Source organism: Phallusia mammillata, chromosome 2 (genome assembly GCF_965637545.1).
Source record: "Phallusia mammillata chromosome 2, kaPhaMamm4.hap1.1, whole genome shotgun sequence".
NCBI classification, from domain to species: Eukaryota; Metazoa; Chordata; class Ascidiacea; order Phlebobranchia; family Ascidiidae; genus Phallusia; species Phallusia mammillata.
In genome coordinates this window covers 8,139,254-8,163,965 of record NC_137253.1, presented here as the reverse complement: position 1 = coordinate 8,163,965, position 24,712 = coordinate 8,139,254, and the positions used below count along the sequence as shown (strand labels likewise).

The 24,712-nt window shown below is 36.6% G+C and overlaps 1 protein-coding gene across 1 annotated transcript in view; it reads left to right on the top strand.

Moving 5' to 3' along the window:
- The window catches only part of LOC145215564 (ubiquitin-ribosomal protein eS31 fusion protein), a 291,245-nt gene that overhangs the window by 45,479 nt on the left and 221,054 nt on the right, over window positions 1-24,712 (top strand). The gene's annotated exons all lie outside the window — the stretch shown is intronic.

Below are 24,712 nucleotides of genomic sequence, written 5' to 3'. Positions count from 1 at the left end.
CACAATTAAGAATCAAAGTATAACTTAATATGTTAACATCCAACAAGCACAACAATTTAGTTTAACCAACATTACATGTTTTTATTACCTGCTTGATTTTCCCTTTTGTGTAGCATGTCGACAATTTTAGTTAGATTGTGGTGTTTAATATCTAAATGCATGAAAAAATAGTTCGTTATTGTTGTTACACACGATTTTGTACCGCTGTACAGTAAGACGTTAAAATATTAAAAATACAATTGTCATTTTAACAAGTTTACTTTTCAATTCCGTTTTAACTGATTGCAGGTCGCGAGTGGAGTTGACTGAACTGACTTGGATTAACTCTGAAAAACAAAAATACGTTCAGAAATTAGCCAAAAATGACACAAAACATCACATTGTTGTTGAAAGTGCTTTTTTGGTTTCTCGAATTTCAGTTTTCGCAGCTAATTACTAGCATCAGTGGGTCAAAGTTTTCATGAGATTTGTACCAGATCAACGTTAGACATCATTACGATATTTTTCTATGTTACCTTTTGTGTTTCTTGAAGCGTTTTCTAGTCTCGCCAAACCGTCAGCAATCGCCGTCAAGTTGTGTTGAACCAAATCTGAAAACGCAAATTATCACAAAATTTGGCTGAACAATAAATTCATTTAATTTGTGGCTTACTGACTTTGCAGAGTTGCAAGCGATCCCAAAACCCAGTTTTATAAATATAGGCCGAAAATAAACCCAATTGTTAAGTAAAAAGTAAAATAACGATACAAATGTGGTCTAACGTAACGTCATGTCCGAATCTAGCTCGTTTGATTCAAACTGAAACCCCAAACCGAACCAAGTCCCAAAAGCCTGGACAAACTTGCAACTTGTCTAGGAAAGCTAAGGTTTAAAATTCACGAAACCGTTCATGGAAACACTTTTACCTCCGTTCGTGGTGTGTTGGGTGTGTTCGTTTTTATTGGGCATTTAATTCTTTTCAACCTCACCTTTCAACAAATGTAAACTATTCTCAACAGACCGACTTCCCATGGTTGAAACGTTGGTTTGTTTCACCAAGTTGGTTTGCAAAGCTGAAAAACACGAACAAGTTATGTAAGCTAATTGCCGTTTTACCAGTTTGCAGCGACGCTGGTCCTTGAATTCGCATGTGCCTCATTTTAACATTGTCAAAGCATTTGCAAAAAAAAATCTTTCCTAAAAAACTTTATGAGCACCGCAAAGCAAGATGCTGTAGTCCAGTGGTTCCCAACCTTTCGTGGACCGTGGCCCCCTAAAAGTAACTTTTGGACCTCGTGGCCCCCTCCAAGTAACCCTGTATGACCTGTGGCCCCCTTAAAAATGTAAATGGCAATCTCATGTTGGAATTCGGTACTAATTTCGACTTTAAACAGGTCGAATAGAATAAACAAGAATCCGTAATCGTAAAAAAATCAGTGTAGACAAATAGTATGTGAAATAGTTTATTAAATTGGGGAATAAAGTTAAAAAGGAAATGGATTTTAGTGGGTGTTTCTGGTAATTCAACACCCGTGGCCCCCCGGAACACAGCTCTTGGCCCCCCTGAGGGGCCATGGGCCCTTGTTGGAAACCACTGCTGTAGTCCATTCTCCATCATTTTGCCCAACCGCCTACTTTTACCCTACATTTATTTTTAAATTGAAAGGGACATTTCTGCTACAAACATAATATAATGTTCGTTGGCCAACCTATTCAAACAAAACACCCAGAGGTAAGCGGCACAGTCAGGTCCAAATATTCAGGAGTCTAGGGGTGATCGAAAGGTAACCATGATACGCATTCAAGTTGTTGAAGATAAAGTAATAAACAACAGCCAGAAAAAGGTTGCTAGCAATAAATGTCTTATGGAACGAACAATTCGGCTATTTTGGGGATAATTATGTCAATATTTTTGCCATCAAAAACACAAAGTCAGGAAAATGTATAAGTCTTGGTTAAAGCGTTTTATTCATAACATAAGATCGTGCAATCAGTAATTGTATTCCCTTGTGGCGTTTACTTCCGGTATTGATTGGAGTGCTTGGAAAGAAAATAGGCGTGGCGCCCATTTCTGTTTTTATCCAAGCACTTCAAACAGGCAAGTGCCAAAAACAATTTGTTTGTTGTCTCTCGAACTGACGCTTACTAAAATAGCTCTTTATGTGTTTACGATTTAGGATGTTAGATAGATAGAATCTGCGACTGTTAAACGATTGAAACTGTTTGTTTTTATTGACAAACAAATCATATTGTTGTTTCGGAACATAGACAGTAACGTTAATAGCTTAATCGAAAATAAAGTTGCAAAGACCTTGTAAATAAACTTTTATCGCAAACAATCCCTGTGTTATTATCAGCGTAATATGCCCATAGATTAGAGCATAACCATTTTGCGTTATATAGGCACGCAACATAAGGGAAACATTGACGTATCCACTAACATCACAGGACTAAAACAGAGTTAAAGACATTACCTTTAAGATATTCCTCTGAAGTTGCTGTAGTTAGAGAGATATTTTTATGTGTTTGAAGAATCAAATTTAATTGTTCATCAACGATTTGTAGTTGTTTGGTGGAATTGCCAGACGCGATTTGTATCGAACACAATGATTTAGTTATGGTGCCTAACTGCTGCATTTGATCTAAAGAAACAACAGGCATATTATACAAGTGAATAATAGTTAAGAACGGTAAATATTTTATTCTTCAAATCGAGTCCAAACAGCGAAAGAATTTGAAAAGGAAGCGTCTGAAACTTGACTCCGAAACAATATATTTTTTGTACTTGGTTGGTAAAATGTCTTTGACTTAAATATTTTAAAGCCATTTTGTTAGTATTTGTTTGATATCAGGAATTGAAACAAGTTTTTCAATACCTTTCCCATCTTTACTTCCGTTTTTTATCATCTTTGAAATTTCAGTAAAGTTGTTGTGCATAATATCTTGAACATACCATGAATTTAAACAGTCGAAGAAAAAGATTAACGAAACAATACACAGCAAGTTATCATTTAAGTTAGTTTACCTTTCATGTCACGCAAGTGTTGTGAAACTGATTGCATTTCGGAGCTGACATTGGTGAAACTATTCTGAAGCAACTCTGTAAAACAAATGGCTTTGACTAATTCGCGTAACACACAGCGGAAGTTATTGGTCTATACCAGTGGTTCCCAACCTTTTTAGTGGCACGGAACCCTTAAGGTATTTTGTCAAACTTTGCGGAACCCCTCATACAATAATTATAATGAATCTAATACAAGTAGGCTACATCAAAGAAAAAGGATCAACCACATCATAAAGGTTGACTTCAATTCAACGACTCACCAAAACGTATTGTCATGTTATTTGGAACGGTCGTTTCTACATTTATCTTGCAATTTAGCTAGAGTGTATCAAGGTTGTATTTATTACGTCACAATTGATCAATGGTGTAACAAAAGTTAATTACATGGTTTGGGCGCGACTAGATGGTTTAGCAGTTTGAAACAATGATATTATGAATCATCCGTGTTTGAATTGCTACACCAAACCGCTTCGAACCGCGTGCAACCGTTAAAGTTCAAGGAACCCCTGAAAGGTTTGTACGGAACCCTAGGGTTCCGCGGAACCCCGGTTGGGAACCACTGGTCTATACACTAGCTAAACGCAATTCGCAACACGAGGCATGCTAATAGAAGGCTTCCTTGTCGGCATTTGATTATGCGGTCGGCCTATAAACAGTTTTATTGGCTGACAATGTGATAAAATGTGAAGCGCAAAGCTTCTTAAGGATCTAACATAAGTGTCTATTTTATTTAACGAACTACTGTAACATATAAATACTAAAGAACTGTTGTACCCCAATGTTACCTTCCGTGTTTGTGACACCGATTTCAAGCCTAGACAAGCTGCCAGTTAAATGTGGCGAAATGGCAAAGTTATAAAGTGGCAGTTGTTTCTCTGCACTTTTACCCACAATTAAGAATCAAAGTATAACTTAATATGTTAACATCCAACAAGCACAACAATTTCGTTCAACCAACATTACATGTTTTTATTACCTGCTTGATTTTCCCTTTTGTGTAGCATGTCTACAATTTTAGTTAGGTTGTCGTGTTTAATATCTAAATGCATGGAAAAATAGTTTGTTATTATGAATGATGTTACATACAATTTTGTAACGCTGCACTGTGACAATTTATAATATTAAAAATACAATTGTCGTTTTAACAAGTTTACCTTTCAACTCCTTTTTAACTGACTGCAGGTCGCGAATGGAGTTAACTGAACTGACTTCGATTAACTCTGAAAAACAAAAAATACTTTTACAAATTAGCAAAAAACTTGACACAAAACATCACATTGTTATGGAAAGTGCTTTATTGGTTTCTCGAATTTCAGCTTTCACAGCTAACTACTAGCATCAGTGGGTCGACCTTTTTACTGGATTTGTACCAGACCAAGTTAAGACATCAAAACGATATTTTTCCATGTTACCTTTTGTATTTCTTGAAGCATTTTCTAGTCTTGCCAAACCGTCAACAATCGCCGTCAAGTTGTGTTGAACCAAATCTGAAAACGTAAATACTGACAAAATTATACTAAACAACAAACTCATTTAATTTGTTGCTTACTGACTTTACAGATTTGCAAGGTACTTTAAATCCCAGTTTTATAATTATATGCCAAAATTATATATAATTAGAAAATGAAAAGTAAAATAACGACACAAATGTGGCCTAACGTAACGTCATGTCCGAATCTAGCTCATTGTATTCAAACTGATACCCTAAACTGAACCAAGTCCTAAAAGCCTGGCCAAACTTACAACTTGTCTAGGAAAGCTAAGATTTGATATTCACAAAACCGTTGACGGAAATTCAAGAAACCTTTCACGAAAACTTTTTTACCTCCGTTCGTGGTGTGTTGAGCTTGCAAAGCGTTGACATTTTTTGACATCGAGGTAATGTTGTGCTTCAACTCTTCTGCAAAAACAAAAACCGCTTTTTATCGGGCATTTGTTTCTTTTTTAATCTTACCTTTCAACAAACTGAAACTATTCTCAACAGACCGACTCCCCATGGTTGAAACGTTAATTTGTTTCACTAAGTTGGTTTGCAAAGCTGAAAAACACGAACAAGTTAAGTAAGCTAATTGTCGTTTTACCAGTTTGCAGCGACCCTGACCCTGAATTCGCATGTGCCACATTTTAACTTTGTCGTAGCATTTGCAAAAAATTGTTACTTAAAAGCATATAAAAAACTATTCAAAGAGGCAAATGGCACTGCCAGGTCCCAAGGTTAAGGAGTCAGGGATTGGTCTGAAAGGTAACCATGATAGACATTCGAGTTGTTGAAAAAGTAATAAACAACAGTCAGAAAAAATATGCTAGCATTAGGTGTCATAACTAACGAACCATTCGACCATATTTTAAATAAATTTATCAATATTTTTGACACCAAAGACACACAGTCAAGAAATGTATCATACTTGGTTAAAGCGTTTTATTCATAACATAAGACCGTGCAATTAGTAATTGTATCCCCTTGTAGCGTTTACTTCCGGGATTGATTGGAATGCTTGGAGAGAAAGTAGGCGTGACGGCCATTTCCGTTTTTATCCAATCACTCCAATAGGCAAGTGCCGAAAACAATTATTTGTTGTCTCTCGAATTGACGCTTACTAGCATAGCTCTTTATGTGTTTACAAATTAGGTAGTTTGAATCCGTGACTGTTAAACGATTGAAAACTGTTTGGTTTTTATTGACAAACAAATCATATTGTCGTTTGGGAACGCAGACAGTAACGTTAATAATTAAATCGAACAAAAAAACTGGTATAGACCAACAAACAATCTCTGTGTTATTATCAGTGCAATATATAAAACATAACCATTTTGCCTTGTATAGGCACGCAGCATAAGGGAAACAGTGACGAAACCACTAATGTCATAAGACAACAAAAGAGTTAACAACATTACCTTTAAGATATTTCTCTGAACTTGCTGTAGTGTGAGAAATATTTTCAAGTGTTTGAAGAATCAAATTCGATTGTTCATCAAGGATTTGTAGTTGTTTATTGTGAGACGCATTTTGTATCGAACTCAATGATTTAGTTATTGTGCCTAATTGCTGCATTTGCTCTAAAGAAACAACAGACATGTTACACAAGTATATAATAGTCAAGAACACTTATAATTCTAAATTTCAAATCGAGTCAAAACTGACAAAAAAAGTTGAAAAGAACGCGTCTAAAACTTGACTTAGAAATAATATTTTTTTACGTGGTGCGTAAATTGTCCTTGACTGAAATATTTTAAATCAGTTTTATTGGCATTTATTTTATATCAGAAATTCAAACAAGTTTTTCAATACCTTTCTCATCTTTTTCCATGTTTTTTACCATCTTTGAAATTTCAGTAAAGTTGTTGCGCATAATATCTTAAACAAAACATAAGTTTAAACAACCGAAAAAAGATGTTAACGAAACAACACACAGCAAGTTATTATTTAAGTTAGTTTACCTTTCATGCCGCGCAATTTCTTTTTAACTGATTGCAGGTCGCGAGTGGAGTTGACAGAACTGACTTCGATTAACTCTGAAAGAATAAGACTTTCACAAATAAGCAAAAATGACACAAAACATCACATTGTTATGGTAAGTGCTTTATTCATTTCTCGAATTTCAGTTTTCACAGCTAACTATTAGCATCATTGGGCCAATATTTTCACTGATATTTTCCATGTTACCTTCTGTGTTTCTTGAAGCATTTTCTAGTCTCGCCAAACCGTCAGCAATCGCCGTCAAGTTGTGTTGAACCAAATCTGAAAACGTTAATGTCGACTAAATTAGACGTCTGAACAAGAAATTGATTTAATTTGTGGCTTAGTGACTTTGCAGAGTTGCAAGCGATTCTAAACTCCAGTTTTACAAATATAGGCCAAAAATATACCTAATTGTAAAATGAAAAGCAAAATAACGACGCAAATGTGGACTAGTATAAAGCCATGTCCATCGAATCAAGCTCGTTTTATTCAAACTGGACCAAGTCCTAAAAGCTTGGCCAAAATTACAACTGGCCTAGGAAAGCTAAGGTTTAAAATTCACGAAACCGTTCATGAAAATTCACGAAACCTTTTACGGAAACACTTTTACCTCCGTTCGTGGTGTGTTGGGCTTGCAGAGCGTTGACATTGATTGCTATCGAGGTAATGTTGCGCTTCAATTCTTCTGCAAAAACAAAAACCGCTTTATATTGGGCATTTATTTCTTTTTCAACCTCACCTTTCAACAAATTTAAGCTATTCTCAACAGACCGACTCCCCATGGTTGAAACGTTGGTTTGTTTTACTAAGTTGGTTTGCAAAGCTGAAAAACACGAACAAGTATGTAAGCTAATTGTGGTTTTACCAGTTTGTAGCGACACTGGTCCCTGAACTCGCATGTGCCACAATTTAACAATGTCGTAGAATTTGCAAAAAATCGTTACTTATAAACTTTATTAGCACAGCAAGATGCTGTAGTCCAATTTAAAGGGATGTTTCTGCTACAAACATAATTTGATGTTCGTTGGCCAATCTATTTAATACGAATTCCCAGTAGCAAGCGGCACTGCCAGGTCCCAAGGTTAAGGAGTCTGTTTGTGGTCGTAAGGTAAGCATGACACACACCCGAGTTGTTGAAGATAAACGAATAAATAATACTCAGAAAAAAATGCTGGCATTAGGTGTCTTATGTAACGAGCAATTCGGCCATTTTTTAGATAAATTTATCAATATTTTTGAGACAAGACATAAGTCAGGAAAACTGCTATAAGTCTTGGTTAAAACGTTTTATTCACATATTTTTTATTCACGTCACAACCTAAGCTCGTGCAATAAGTAATTGTATCCCCTTGTGCCGTACACTTCCGGGATTGATTGGAATGCTTGGAGAGGAAATAGGCATTGCGCCCATTTCCGTTTTCATCCAAGCACTCCAATAGGCAAGTACCAAAAATAATGTGTTTGTTGTCTCTCGCATTGACACTTACTAAAATAGATTTTTAGGTGTTTTCACGTGTGGTAGTTTGAATCCGTGACTGTTGAACAATTGAAAACTGTTTCGTTTTTATTGACAAACAAATCAAACTGTCGTTTAGGAACACAGATAGTAACGTTTATAGCTTACTCGAAAATAAAAGTGACAAAGCCTTGTATATAGTAAAAAAACGTTTATTGCAAACAATCCCTAGCATAACCATTCTGCCTTGCACAGGCACACAGCATAAGGGCAACAGTGACGTAACCACTAACGCCATAGGATGAAAAAGAGTTAACTACATTACCTTTAAGATATTTCTCTGAGCTTGCTGTAGTTTGAGAGACATTTTCAAGTGTTTGAAGAATCAAATTCGATTGTTTATCAACGATTTGTAGTTGTTTTGTGAAATTGAACGACACATTTTGCATCAGACTCAATAACTTAGTTGCAGTGCCTAAAAAAGTTTGACACTAACATATGGGTTACTGTAATAGCTTTTGAAAGCACATTCTCTTTTGAAAAACATCTTTAATGCGATTGCATTAGCATGTATTCTTTTAAAATGTCTGCATTGATTTATTATCCTTAAGTCAATACCTTTCTGATTTTTTCTTTCATATGTTAGAATCCTTGCAATTTCAGAAAAGTTGCTGTGCATAACATCTGAAAACGAAGACAAATTACAACAGTCAAAGAAATAAATACGAAACAAAACACAGCAAGTTATATTTAAGTTAGTTCACCTTTCATATCACCCAAGTCTTCCAAAACTAATTGCACGTCGCAGCTGGAGTTGGTTAAACTATTCTGAAGCAACTCTGTGAAACAAATGACTTTGACGAATTTGTGTAACAAATGTTATTAGCCTATAGAGTTGCTTAACTTAGTTCGTAACACGACTATGCAGGGCAATGCAGGGCTTCCTTGATTTTGCGAAACTCGTTTAACCGTCACTTAATTATGCAGTCGGCTTATAAACCGTTTTTGAATGGGAAATGTGGTAAAATATAAAGTGCAGCTTCGTATTTTATGCAACACGTTGTTTATTTTAATTGGAAAAACGAATTCATATCTTGCAATTTTTGAATCGCTTTATATTTAAAGGATCTCTGCATTTTCAAAGGGAGAATTGGACTAATCATCTGTTAAAGAAACGCTGTAGATTTGGTTTCAAACAGTATAAATGCAATTATCCGTTTTTTGTCTATCCTGCAAACGTACAGTCCAAACTAGAATGGATAACAAGAAACACTTGTAGTATGCAATAGGTTAATTAATTCTATTTTCATTAGCTTTGTTTCAGAATTTTCTAACAAAGGTGTAACGTACAAACGTCGAACCAAAGTTGTAAACTGGAGCCCGAACCAGGCCCGAACACGAAACTACAAGTACGAAACCCGGTCCGAACCCGAATCGTTTTTGGGAAGCCCGTTTACGCCCGAAAGTCTGATTGTAGGCGTATACTTAAAGCAGTGGCTCTCAAACTTTTTTGTAGCGACGCCTCTGGAAAAGTTTTCTGGACTTGCGACGCACCAGCAAATAAAAGTTAATGAGGAACTTATGCTTAAAGTTGTGTATATTGATACAACAACAAAAAGTTACGAAACGGAACTATTTTGCGACGCCCTTCGAAAATGGAAAGACGCACCAGGGCGTCGCGACGCACAGTTTGAAAACTACTGCATTAATGCATCAGAAAAGGGCAGGAACTTGGCCGAATGGTCTGGCGCGGCTGACCCACATACAGACAAAAAAAACGGATCGGGATTCGTCCCCGGGAGTGTCCTGGGTTCGATCCCCGTGAAGAGTAAAAAAAAAGCCTCAGAAAAGACCAAAGACATTAAACACAGTAGACAATTGGTTTTAAACAAGGCGTTTTAGGGCTGTTTACAATATGTCAGGTCCAGCAATTGACTACTTAGCTAGTTAAATAAATAAAAAACTGACACAGAGAGTAAAGTGAGGCCCCAATCAAGCCCGCTTTTTAAGAAACCCAAGCCCTAACCCGGCCCGAAACCAGTCCGACTTACAACACTGCGTCAAACAACTGTTGTAACACCTAATGTTACCTTCCGCATTTCTGACATCGCTTTCAAGTCTAGCCAAGCTATCAGTAATAACGAACAGGTTGTGTTGAACGAAATCTGAAAAAATGGCGAAGTTACAAGATGGCATTCGGCAGTTTCGAAGAAGTTTTACGCACAAAGCATCATATGTGAACATGCAAGAAGCACAACTATTTAATTTAAGCAATGTTGAATGTTTTTATTACCTGCTTGATTTTCCCTTTTGTTTAATATGCCGACAATTTCAGTTAGGTTGTGGTGTACAGTATCTATAAGTACATGAAAAAAATTAACCAGTTTGTTATTTTAAATGTTAAGACATACGCTCTTTTAACACTGCACAGTAGGAAATTTATCATAATCAAGTTTACCTTTCATGTCACGGAGTTCAATCTTAGCCAATTTCCAGTCAAGAGTGGAGTGGGCTAAGCTGGCCCCAATTAACTCTGTAAAACAAAAAAAATTGTTTTGTTAAAAGGTGAAGCAAATTAATAAAAAAATGACACACAACTTAACACTGGTATGGAATGTACTTTATTGGTTTCTGGATTTACAGATTTCAAAGCTAATTACTAGCATCGGTGGGTCTGTTTTTACAGGTTTTGTACCAGACCTACTTTAAAACGGTATTTTTCATGTTACCTTCTGTGTTTCTTGAAGCGTTTTCTATTCTCGCCAAACCGTCAGCAATCGCCGTCAAGTTGTGTTGAATCAAATCTAAAAACGTGAATTCTCACAAAATTACACTCAACGATAAATTTATTTGATTTTTTTTGCTTGCTGACTTTGCAGAGTTGCAAGCTATCCCAACCCCCATTTTTATTAAATACAGGCCGAATTCGTCCTATTCTGAAATGAAAAGTAAAATGACGACACAAATGTTGCCGACGTGTCCGAGTCAAGCTCGTTGTATTCAAACTGAAACCCAAAATCGAACTAGTTCAAAAAAACTGGCTAAACTTACAACTTGTCTTGGAAAGCTAGGGGTTAAATGTCAAACCAGACCTCACAGAATGAGCAAACAAATTAATGCAATCAGACTGAAGTGAAGATAAATGTAAAACAACAATTACCTTGAAATTTGGAATTCTGACTCCATAAGTTTTTGAAATCATTTTCCATTTTTCGCATGTCCATCTGTACATCGCCTGTATAGTGAAGTTTATGCAACAGAGTTAAACAAAAACGGAACCGTTCATTTCGTTTTTAAACAGTCTGTTTGAACGACAATGTTTTCACTTTTATATATTTTTAAGTCTCTGTTTGTAAAAAAAAATGTATTTTTCTTTTACTTTTCATAAGAAGTGGACTAAGTGATTGAAACAAGAGTCAAACGCGTTTAGATTTCATACCTTTCGGGATTTTGAATTCATCATCAAAAGAAGCTCCAGAAAGGTGTTGATTTGTCAATGATAGTTGGTGATTACCTTTTCTGATTTCTACTCCCAACTTGGCAGAAATCTAACAAGTAAAGCAAACATATTCGAAATGAATGCGAATTTAGTCCTATTTGTAAACCAGTACACGACATTCAAATGAACTACAAATTCTCCATCTTTCTTTACAGCTTTAAGGCTTTTGCCATAAAAATATCGATGATCATTAAATATTTTTTTTTTTTTACTTTGGATAATTGCTTTATGGCAACTCTGATTCCTAACGTTTCTCAATTCTTCGATAAAAATGATGATCTAACCCTAGGGTCGGGAACCTTTTTTGTACTGCCGACCGTATTTGAAACGGAAATTTGATCGCGGACCGGACTTAAACGTCAAATATTTAGCAATAAAAACGCCCAAATTAGTTTATCATTCCCGGAATACATGGGTAAAATGTTTTATAGCATTTAACCTGAAAATGTATACGGCCGGGTAACGAACTACTTGCGAACCGGCGGTTGCCTACCACTGATCTAATCAACAATTACTTGGAAGTACCTTAGATTAATATTATTCCAACTAAAGCAATGTTTGTTTAAATTTGTTTAAAAAGTATTAAGATTTTAATCTTAGCTCTAAACGTTGATTAAACTTTTACACACTCTTACCGAAAAATATAGAGCTACAAATCCGACAGCGAAAATTAGGAGCAGGGACAGAAGACACAACCACATCAGTTTCAGATTTCTTTGGACACTTTTTAATGCTTCCATCATCAGCTTCTTTTCGCGTCTTTTGTTTTTTTTCATCTCGCAAATACCTTGCTCCGTTTCTGCAAACGATATGACGAAACGGAATTATCACAGAAACCATTGTAATGTTGAATGAGAAGTTTAAAATTGTCAAACCCAAACCAAATATATTTTAGGGTGACATCACTGACAGGAAAATACGTCACTTCATAATATTGTCTGGGGGCCTAGAAAGATGTATAAAAAAGATTTTGCATAGTAAGATTCGTACAAAATTAGCAAAATTGAGAATGTATTCCATTACCTATGTCCTATGAAACATTTTTTTGAGACAAAACCAGTTATTGCTGCTTTGCGTACAACAAACTTTCAGTTTTGTGACTTAAGTTTTAATTTCTTGTATATAACTTAATTTAAAAAAAAATCGAAATGCATCTGTTTAAAGTTAATATAGCTTCGGCATTTCTAAGTTATATACTATTTCTTCCAAGTGGTTTAAAAATGCTCTTTACCGATTCGCAAAAACTCCATCGGAATTCCAGGCGTGTCGTTGTCCGAAGTAGCCATTGCAAATCTCAGGCAGCTGTGGAAATGCTTACGATTTACTTGAACAAAATATCTCACAGTACCTAAAAACGTATTACTATGGCGAAACAAATCATCGATTCCGATTTAGTTACAACGCGTTCTGCTTTATATACCGACTGTGTCTTGAAAAGTTCTTCTGCTTCCGTGTAACAATTGCAGACTCGGCAATTTCTGCACACCAGGGGATTTCCCGTCAAGCATGCAAACGCGACTTGTGTAATAGATGAGAGTTTACATTCGGCGGCGAGTTTTCTGCCTTCAGCTCTCTGTCGCCAGTTAGTGCCCGATTCCTGTCACAAATCTTTGAAAAAATGCTGTAGTGGAAAAAGCTGTTGAATATCTCGGATAACACGGGTTGGATTGTAGCACCGAGATACATTTTCGGTTTCTTTAATAATAGAAAGCTTTGTTACTTGTTTATCAAAATGCACCTTTATTTCAATTAACAGGTGCAACATTAAAAAAACACCAAAAAATGTGCTTTTGCCACATAATTATATCCAAAAGCAGTTATTTTGTAACTTCTTCATAATATGTTTGCCGTATTGTAGTCACAGCATGGGCGCCGGCAGAAATTTTTCCAGAGGGGGGGACATTTTGATAAACACAAATACGTACATGGATAGATTACTATACCAGGTAATTACGTACACATAGTCATAATAATATATATGCAGTAAAATTGCGTCCACGATGTAAAAATCCCCACACACCCACGCAAAATAGTTAAATGTTAGGGTACATTAAAATTCCAAAGGAGGGGAGGGGGGGGGGGGGCAAGTGTCCCCTCTTGCCCACGAGTCACAGTCGAACGAAACATAAGTCTTTCGAGTTATGCTTACATAGATGAGATAAACCTAATTTTTGTCCTTTTCCTTTTGCAAATTGTGGCTGGTTAAACTCGGTTGGAATCTTTAAATTATAGAAAGTTTGTTTTTTGGTAATTAAAGGAATCTTAATTGCAATTGTCAGGTGCAACATTTTAAGAAACATAACAAATGTGCTCTTGTGATCAAATTAGAATTTTTGTGTAACTTACAATCTATGTGTTTGACTTATTGCAGTCACAGACGAACGAAACAGCCATTCGAGTTTTGTATACAATATGATGGTTGACCTAACTTTTGGCGTATTGCTTTTCGCACATTGTGGATGGTTAAACTCTGTTGGAAATTTGCTTTTAAACGTCTTTCCTCTTCATTGAGCACAAGTTTTAATTAGCTCGTCCCTTTTCCTTCGGCTTAAGTTGAATAGAACGGGCTTTAAATGGGTCATAATACGCCTTCGGTTCTAAAAGATGTTTTTTTTTGTAATAAGTAACTTTTATTCCCCTAATACATTGATTCAGCATTATCGTACTCCCATAAATGGAAGCCCTATACCACTGGTTAAGAATCCCCTGTTTTAGACAACAGCACTTAACCGTTTTCTAGCGTTAGATTGAAAGTTAATGAGAAAATAACCCATAAGATATTTAGAAAATAACGGCCAGCATAGAAAATAGCGCTCGTTTTGCACCTTTTTATCATTTTTTATTTGACTCAAGTGTTAATAAACCGAAGTAAAGCAACATTCACACCAGACGCGGTTAGCGGATAGTACTCCTGGCTAAGAATTCCCGGTTTTAGACAAGCAGTGAAGTGTTTTGTAGCGTAAAATTTCATCCATGGTAACCCCCAACAAACGACAGTTTCAAATCAAAGTGCATTTTATGTTTATTTACAGCGCACTTCGAACACAGATACGTAATACAAATCAAAAGCGGTGCACTCAATTGTGACACTCGACACAAAACGATTGTTGACTTGAAGGAAAAAAAACGCCACATTTTAGATACGAAAAGAGAAAATATTGCAGTTAAATTATTCAGTGACTCGAAAACTCAAATAAAAAAGAGAAATTTATCTTAATTTAATGAGGAAAATATCATCCCAAATAGATTTAATAAGCGACATATGCTTTGTCATTCCAACGCTTCGGCATATGATTATGCCTTTATCAGTAATGTGAGCGGCCACATCAGTTACGCCCGTTTATGAACACTTGAATCGCATAAAAGATTGATAAAAATGTGCGAAACTTGCGGTAAATTTTTAGGCAAGTTAATTTATTTTCGATTTCTAAAATATTGAAGCGGACCAAAAATGGGAAACACTGAAATCAAAAACACAAATGCTTTTAACTTCATATTAAAGCGGATGCTTTATTTAACAACGGTTCAATAATGGAAGACCGCACAACAGAAAAAACGCGCTAAAAAGCTGACAACGACAAAGCGAGAAAATATTTTTAACTTAAAGTGAGCCTTATAGATTGCTTTTACAAGAATAAAGCAAGAACTGCACATCCGCCTTAGGTGTTTGTGAAAACAATAAGAGTAGCGCGGTATATTCATTGGCTTGTCATTATAGCAGCGTCCGGAATCTTAGGCGCACAAACAATAGCGCTACAAATTCGTGAGCACTGCAGCCGGAGAGGATTGCGCAACAAACTGCCTACCGAATTAGTTAATTTGATTCTTGTGGCTTTAAACGTGTGCATGAAGCCGCCCCGCTGTATAATCGATTATGATTTTAATCGTTACTGCACAAGTGTGAAGTTGACAGACGAAATAAAAACATACTTGTGGCTTGCTCATTTCGACACAGATTTTGTGTGTGACCTTCCCGACTTTTGGGCGCTAACGTATGCAAGTACACTTTCAACAAATTGCTATCACACGCAACGAAACATGTATATTTCCTTCGGCATTATCAACTGTCCTACAGGATTTCTTACGGAGGTTTCTTTACTTGTCGAACCCCATCCCTCGACTGATGTCACTAACGTGCGTGACCAAAAGGTAATAAAAAAAATTTGCTTTGAGTTTCTGAAAAAGGGATAATAGTATTTGGGGGTTCGTGACTCCTTAGACTTATTGAATTGCTAGGTTTCTGTTGCCTCATTTTTGATTTAGCTCAAATTGACATCTCTAGGCCTACTAGTTATAGTTTGCTGTTTACTTGTTTTCAATAAATAAACACACAAGCCATGCATACATTTACAATGGATCACATTAAACATTCCAAAACATTTGGTAAAATTTTCCCAACAATGTTAGAACAACGTTAAAAACATAAGAACAAATAAAAAGCGATAATGCTGTATAAAGCGGGATTGGGTTTGGACAGAGCAGCGTTTATGTAAATTTATTGCACGCTACGTATGTGTCCTCTTGGGCATCAAAGTCAAAAACCAATGTGTATATCGTCACAATACAATTCGTTTCAACAGTTAAAAAGTTCAATTGTGACGTCATCAATCGCTATATCACCGTGGAAATCTGTGCCCCTGGATCCCTCAAACACAACCTGGAAGGGCTCCGTCGAAGTAATGGTGGCGCTTTCCAACGACCAAACGTCACCTGATAACATGATTTAGTTTAAATTGTATCACAAATGAAATTAATAAGGCCCAGTGCTATCTCATACATCAGGTTTGAACAAATGATGTGTGATAAGACGTTGCATGTAATTAACTGTAACCAGACAGCCTCTAAAAAATGTGTATGTTAAAACAGACGGCTTTGCTTGTATCTGCGTTACCTACTCGGTTATGAACCGAAAGGAGTTGCTAAGTGTTACATTAGTAACCATGACGACAAAGCACTGCTTTGTACCACAACCACCACCATCACACTTAAAACATATTTGAATAAACATGAAAGGGCATTTTGCGATCCTCCAAATTCTGTACATTTGTTTGCTTTGTCAAACGGTACAAGTACAACCTATTTCCCTACTTTGGTTGCCGCTCAGGCTCCATACTACTTCGTTTGGAAGAGTTGGTCTCTTTAAATAGACTTTCATGGTCCCAATGTCGATGCCCTACGAAAACAAATCTGTGTCGTTTTTTATGTATTTAAATAGGAGATTAATGGTATACCCATTAGGTGTTAAAGGAATCTTACTTAACGTTTTACTTTTAACTGTTGTAAATATTTAGCTTTTTGATTGTTTATCAAAATCCTTCGCGACCCTCAGGAAAATGGCAAAACGTCCCCCAAGAGTGGCTGACCCACAAGTTGAAAACCACTGTTCTAATACTTACATACATATGGTAGTAAAACTGAAGACATTGACCTGTAAAATCATTTTTTAATGTAAGTTGCAAAAAGTATCCTGTAAAACACACGAACACAATGAATAACAAGTTATAATACATTATGAGTCTTATAAATGAAGCTGGACAAGCTTAACAAGTACTAAAAGCTAGAAATGATACCAAATTGACTCTATTTGTAATATATTGCGTTTACAAACATTTAAACCTACAATTAGGCTTTTGTCTAATGTTTGTGCTTTGGATATAACTTTTATCTGGTAATTTAGAAAATGTTTGTTTTATTTTGTGTAAAATTACATAACTGGATATTTGTCCCACAGAAAAATATATATGAGAGAAAATTAATTCACTTTCTACCATTGGTTGATGGCAACATTGGTGAAACAAGTCTTGCTTTGTCATGCAATTGTCGAGGACGGCTGGTTTCGATGTACATGTAGTGACCTATTTTAAAATATTAATGAATCTAGTAAATAAATACACAACGTCCCTTTCTGGAAATCATTTTTTTTAGATTTTATAACTTTGCTTTTTGTACAAAAGCAAACTTGATTATTTCTCTCCATTTTGTTTTCAGATCGTGGTACAAGTTTAATGTGTTTTTCTGCTGTTAGATTGTTATAAATATCAAAGTTATATGGCATTTTTAATTGGCATTGTTGATTAATTCCCGCTTTTTTCTTGCAAGATACTTGAGTACTAACCTTCAGTAGTTCCCAGTGTGTGATCTGCACTTGGACCTGTATCATCTGAAGACGTGGACCCGTTATTTCTTGTCCAAATGAAATTAGCGCTCAAATCATCCGTGAAGTTGCACAAACCACTTTCAAAGTTACAACTAACTTAAAAGGTATCCCGACTAGAAAACAAGTACATAAACACCCATTCTAGGTTTTGCTCTACCACGAAATGTTTTTTTAATTTATTTAAATTCGTTTATTCCTTGGGATCGAACTTAGGTAGGTGTTAGATTGCGATGGTGGCGTTAATTATTATTTTCCAAAAGCACGTGGTGAGGTAAAAAGTCACGGGTCACGTGATTGTCATACAGATATTTTGGGATAAAAACGTTAAGATTAACTTACTTTGAAATCTCGAAGTGATTTGTGCTGAAAGTATGCCCAAGTAATCTGTAGCAACAATTTAAAAAAGAATAAAAATTTACTTTTATTTTTTGCCCTTTTTAATAAACAGTGGAGACCGGGAATAGTTCGGACACTGGCATATCCCGCTTAATGCTTCAAACATCAGTTTATAATATTGATTACAATTCGCTATACCTCTAATACAGAGCAATATATCGTTTAGTTGCAAGTTTGATTTTATTTAATTGTTAAAATTGAATTAGTAATATTATAATCAAAATCTAGATTTTTGAATTTCATTCGTAAAGGTGTAGTTAAACCGCAGATGACTACAAGATACACCATAGTAAAAATACACTGTGTTAGATCTGCGCAAATGAAAACATAATAAGGAGATGAAAGTTTGGGTGTTCGTTTTACCTTGTAAGTATGAAAGTTTCGATTCCATGGTTGACATATTGTACTGCAATGTGTCTAAACAAAGTAGACAAAGATGTTACATATCACCAAGTTTTGCTTTTTCTGCGTCAGAAGAGATCACCAGCAGTTAGAGTAACTTAAAACGTGTTGGACACCGTCTACGACATAGAGTAGGGGTCACCAAGCTGTATTCACGGCGGGCCTGATAACATTACATATGACAGGGGTCGGCAACCCCTGTGGTTTCCCGAGGTGGTTTATCATGGCACGCCAACCGATTTGCGTGTTTATATTAAAGTAACAATTTAACCTGTTACACTGCTTGTTTATCGTTTTTATCGTATCATTGTTATAAATCTCAGCCTTACATGCACAAATCGCTCTGTTTTCTCTTTATTATTGATATCTGCTGGCACCAAAGTCTGTATAAAACACAAGTTGTCCAATCTATTGTTACGCAATAAATCCTATGGAGCCATTTTGTGTCCAAAATGATACTGTGGATAGAGAAAAATAACACATAAATTGTCTGATATTTACAAACTGGAGAACCTAAACGCGAATTCGATTCGCCAAATTGAATGAAAATTTCGGGTTCTTACACTTCACCGTAATATTAAAAGCTAAATTGCTTTTTTTCATGTAAATTTTGCCGCTTAATTTTCTTGTAAACCTTAAATATTTGCATTCAGCGTGCATTATCACGCTCAAATGTTGGAACCCAAAAGTTTGTTTTTTGATTTCGCCTATCAATTTCGCGTTAAAGCCCACCAGTTTGTAGAAATCAGACAATTTAAGTGTTTTTCCCTATACCTGGTGTGTTAATTTGGACACAAAATGGCGTCCATGAGGCTCTATCGCGTAACAATGGGTTGGACTACTTGTGTTTTATATATACTTTGGCTGGCACGAACCACTATATTTAGAAAACCTTTGGCACGCGAGGTTATTAACACAAGGAAGTAACAAGTAACTTGGCACGCGTCGCCTAAAAGGTTGCCGACCCTGACATATGACATGCGAGAGGGAAAAAAGAACTGTTTTAAACAATTTTTATATTAAACAAACAATCCGCTTTGCAGCACCTTAAGAATCAATACGCTCGAAACTTAAGAATCAATCGGCTTTAGGGAAGTTTCTCAACTTTGATTTCATGCGGTGCAACTTTTCGTTAACTATTTCAAAGAACAATTGCCTAACGAAACCTCACGTCACTATTTTTGAATCAATAACCTTTCAAAACCTTTTTATGCCATTGTTGTTGGAGATGAATCATTCTGCGCAACGAATTGTGTAAAGCAGTTTATTTGGAGTGAGAAGTCACGTGATGCTCAAGATGTATTAGCTTTGATCGGTCTTGCTGTTTGTAAGTGAAACTTATTTTTTGCAGCTATTTCTTACTGCAGATATGCCAATCACAAACGCTTATTCAATCGATTGCATGATCGGACTGGTTTTTATCCAACAACCATCAAATATCCATCAGGTTTATATTCTTAAAAACTCATTAGGGTTATATGCTTTTCTAAACACATTCCCACAGTGCTTGACTTAAAATACGCGATTGGCTGATGGTTTTCAAACAACACTATTGCAAACAGCTTTGTGTAGAAGCAAGTACACGTCATGCTTCCGGTTTAGAAATTCTTAATACAAGCACACGTTTAAATCACTAACTTTGGTAATTTGTATGTTGTTCCAGAATCGATTCCAAACCTATAAAAATCGGAGTTAGTGTCAAATGGAGGTTGGCAATTTAAAGCAAGTGACTTTTTCAAAATTTTGAAATGTATATCTGATAGCAGTATATGAAAAAAAAATGGTCCAATCTTACCACGTCCTGCTTCCATTTCCACTTTTGCAGTAATCTAGTAAAAAAACAATTCTTTTTTAGATGTGCCGATGTTTCTTCATGTTTAAAAGCCAATGTAGGCCTATGTCGTTATAAAGGTTTAACCTATGTATACATTATTATATTTATTATTTGCCATGTTTTGCATATAGCAGAGCAGAGCCGGACTAATGCCTTAAAATAAGACCTAAAGCACTTAAAGGTGGCTGAAACATGGATGGCTCGTGGGTGAGCATGTAGCGAAGTTTTGCTTGTGTTTTATTACTGCAATATTTACACTAACAAAGAACGACGTAATATAAGGATAAAGTCGAATTGGCTGTATACATTTAAACGCTGACAAGTTTATGTGGCACCCTTTGTTTTGATGCCCTAAGCCAGGGGTGCACAACCTGCGGCCGAATAGACGATGCTGTGCGGCCGTGAACATGTTTATTAAAAAAACTACACTGGCGGCCGTGACGTAAAAAAACTCTTTTGCTAAATATGTTGACTTCCAAACTGCTTTAAATAGATTTTTTAAAACTGTAAAGAATATTACCAGCCTAGTAACCCTGAGCATCACACTTTACATACGCCTATTGTATGCAAACAATGCAAGTAAACCGTCACCTCTTGCTTCACAATATAGATTATGACGTCATAAATATAGCTCAGACTATTTAGCTCAATCTGTGGATCAAGTTTCAAATTATCGGGGCTTTTTGGACGCCATTAGATGGTTCATGCATGTGGGACAAACCCTATTTTCACATAATCAATTTTAAAACAAAAACAAGCAGATAGGCTAATTGGCGGCCGTTGGTGAAATAAGGATCTGCGATGCGGTCGTCTTAGCGAAAAGGTTGTGCACCCCTGCCCTAAGCACATAAAGAGGTTAACCGATTTAGTCACATAAAAATGACTGTAGGTGCACTTTGTCAAAAACGGTTAGGAATCACATAATTAGAAGATAAGGTACAAAATTTGATTCGCCGTTATAACATTTCTGTGATGAACAAATCAAATTTTGCACAGTCGTACCGAGAAATGAAGAGCGACAAATCCGACAGCAAAAATCAGAAGTGTGAAGATTAGACTCAGCCACATCAACTTTCGATTGCTTTCAACGCTTTTGTTGGTCTCCCTTATCATAGTTTCAAGTTTTTCGTTGTTTCTCACTCCGGAGGTGCTTTGAACCGTTTCTGCAATGCACAAGACAACAGAAGTATTAAAACACAGCATATGTAACTTAAAAATGGCGTGAGAAGTTTTTGCGACCTGCTATGTTTAAAAGCTTTCAAACTAGAATTTGCGTTCTTTTCAGTGACGTCAGCATAACGCAAGTGCGTTACGTCAGCATATGAATTGTATGACATCAGATTGTAATGTGGCTAGAATATCCATTGTCAATGCGAGGATATACGTAATGCATTTTAATCGACGGTTTCATACAACTCGCATTGGTGATACTTTTCGAAAGGTACCCAGATTGGAAGAAAGGAAGGCAAACATGTAAAATACCAAAAGTGTCCCATCATGCAACAAAAACATCTCTGAATTAAAACTCTCAAAAATGTGGAATTGCGCCAAATCAAGAAATGTGCGCCAACGCAAATGCGACAGAGTTGGAACTCGGGCCGTAACTTGGTCCATTTTTATTAACAACCTAACCTCGGCTCGATTTACTCTTTATTTATGCCCATAACTCATGTGCGTTAGTGTTTGCCTGTAAATTAGAAGTTTATCGTTCGTCAAAGTAACAAAACTTTTAGGTCAGGTCCGCATCAACCAGGGAGTTGAAACTGAAATTTACGGTTTAACTTAAACTTCACGTAACAAAATCGATCCTACATACCATAACATTGCTCCTCCATTTCCATCCCAGGGTGTTCTCGGTTCTGTGCACTCATTGTCTTTAGCAGTTACTTGTGAAGCTTATCACTCTGACAATGTATAACTCTTTGATACTCGGCATATATTTATTGTGCTTTTATCGCGGTAAGAATAGTTGCTGCATGTTCTGCTTTCTACACGGGTCGTGCCTTAACGAGGCTTTCTTCTTCCGCGTAAAAATGCTTAGTCAGCATTATTTTGAACCAGAGGGGATTGTTCTTCATTGATGTGAGAAAAGCTACCTTTGGGTTTGGAAAGACAGAATTCGATTTCCATTTGGAAACATAAGAAGCAGAAATAAGTTAACTGGGACGCCGCAACACACGATTCTTAGTATGTGGATGCGAGAAAAGAAACTTCGAGTTCAGATTGACGTTGACTTCCTTTTTGAAATTACTTCAACTATTTGTCGCCCTCTGGTGCCAGTATTTCCAAAAGACTAAAGAAATAGTTTTATCAAAATTGCGCTTTGCTACCGATTGCGGACACATTGTGGTGAGATAGCCGTCCGAATCCTCACCGAACCTAAACTCTTTGCAAAATAAAGGCCAAATGGGCCTGAAAGTTCGTGAAGTTACGACATAAATAATGTGACCAGGTGTAATTTCCGGCCCAAATAAAACCCGATCTAGTTCACATTTAAATCGAAACCCAGTACAACTGGACCCGAACCCAAACAGAAAAGTCAGGGCTTACTTACAACTCTAGTAATATATGTACGAATAATATTACTTATTTGTTTATTGCACTGTTTTATCGCTGCTTTTGTTTGTTGCTTTGTCACTACTTATGCAAACCTTTCCAATTGGTCTCGTTGTATCTTAAGTGCAACTTGAGCCCAACGTTGTAACTTGAATCGCGCCCTTTACATTGCTGTTACGAGAACTACCAAAGCCAGGATTGCTTTTCCGACTATGTGTTAAAAACATTTAGGAGTAGCGCGCGGCCTATTCATTGGTTTTACCGGATAGCCGTTAAAGCAGTGTCCGGAACCCTCGGTGCAGAAATAATAACGCTACAACTTGGCGAGCACGCCAGAACGCTGCAGGACCGCGCGCTTCTCCGCCGACCAAACGATTTATGATGTCGTCAAACGTGTGTATGCACCCCCCGATCGGTGACGGTTTTAATTGTTGTGTTGACAAATTAATTTGCACTGTGCAAGCGTGCAATCGACAGAAATATTTAAAATCGACAGATATATTTCTCACTTGTTTCTGACGCATGTCGACATAGATTTTTTGTGGGAGTTTACCGAACAAACCAACACGTGCCTTTGTATATGTGTTTCAATCCATAACCGGTAGAGGGTCTCCAAGGACAAAATATGCCAACGTCAGGAACGCAATGTTCGCCAAGGGACATCATTTTAGCAAATAACGTAGTGCAAAACCGCCAGAGAGTTTGTCGCGCGCGCGCGGCTCCCCTTGTGTGCCCTTTCCAGTTTCAGGGTTGGACAACCGGAGACTTCAGTTTATTGTCGCCACGTTCCGGCAACGTATGCCATCTTTTAGACGAGTTACTGTGCACGCTACCAGGCTAACGAATGTACAAACTCATGGGCACAATCACACTGCATCAACAAGTAAGTCTACCATACAATAATGTTTTGAATGTGGTTTGAGAGAACATTTGGTTTGGAATTATACATGGGACGTCGGATAGGTGCCCTGGGGGATACAGGTGCTTCGGTAACTGATATTCAAAAGCGTGTGCTGTGGACTTATCTGTCGCGAGTTCCTAGTAACGTTGGACATTCTAATGCGATGGTGGTGAACTACACATAAACGGAAACCCGACTGCGTTAAAGTCGGCAACATCATAAGTTTTTTTGTGTACGTGATTCCTAGCATTCACGAGATTGTATACTTGGTTTAGACTTTCTTCATCGCTACGTCTTCAAATGAACTATAAGGAATTAGGCCATTCCTGAGCTTTAAATGACGAAAATGTATGAGGCGTGTTTATTTACAGCGCAAATTAAATACAAAAATAACAAGTCCTTTTAAAATCTCTTGAAAAGTTCTACAGATTCGGGACGAGCTAAAAATTCTGATGAAGATGTTTGTTTGGTCACCAGTTGCTTTTATTTATGCTCAAAATCTTTGAAAGATCTCTTGCAGAATTTTTTCAATCGTGTTTGTTGAAACATAGTTGGACGATGATCTGAAACAAAGAGACAATTTTGTAAATCCAAACAAAATTGCCTCAGACGCACGACTAAAAGGTGATGATTTTTTTAACCATTAAAGAAAAAAAAAATTTTCGGGAACATATGCACTAAAAGATTTGTCAAACGCATAACTTATGTACTTTTAAAGAAAACACAATCTATTACGCGAAAATAAACAACTCTACTCAACCGATATGCACAACAAGTTAAATATCCCGGAGTTGGTTTAGTGAAGGTAAGTTAGGCAGCATACAAGTTAGCATATTATAGTTCATCTCAGCAGTGGCTTGTGTGCTGCAAACGATTTATGAAATGGTTATTTCCTAGAGGCGATCATGTTACAAGGCCTAGCGCACCATTGTTTTCGACTCGCTAGATGTCACTTTTGGAAATTGACTTTGCAAAAACACATTGATGCCCAAACAGGCAGTTTACAT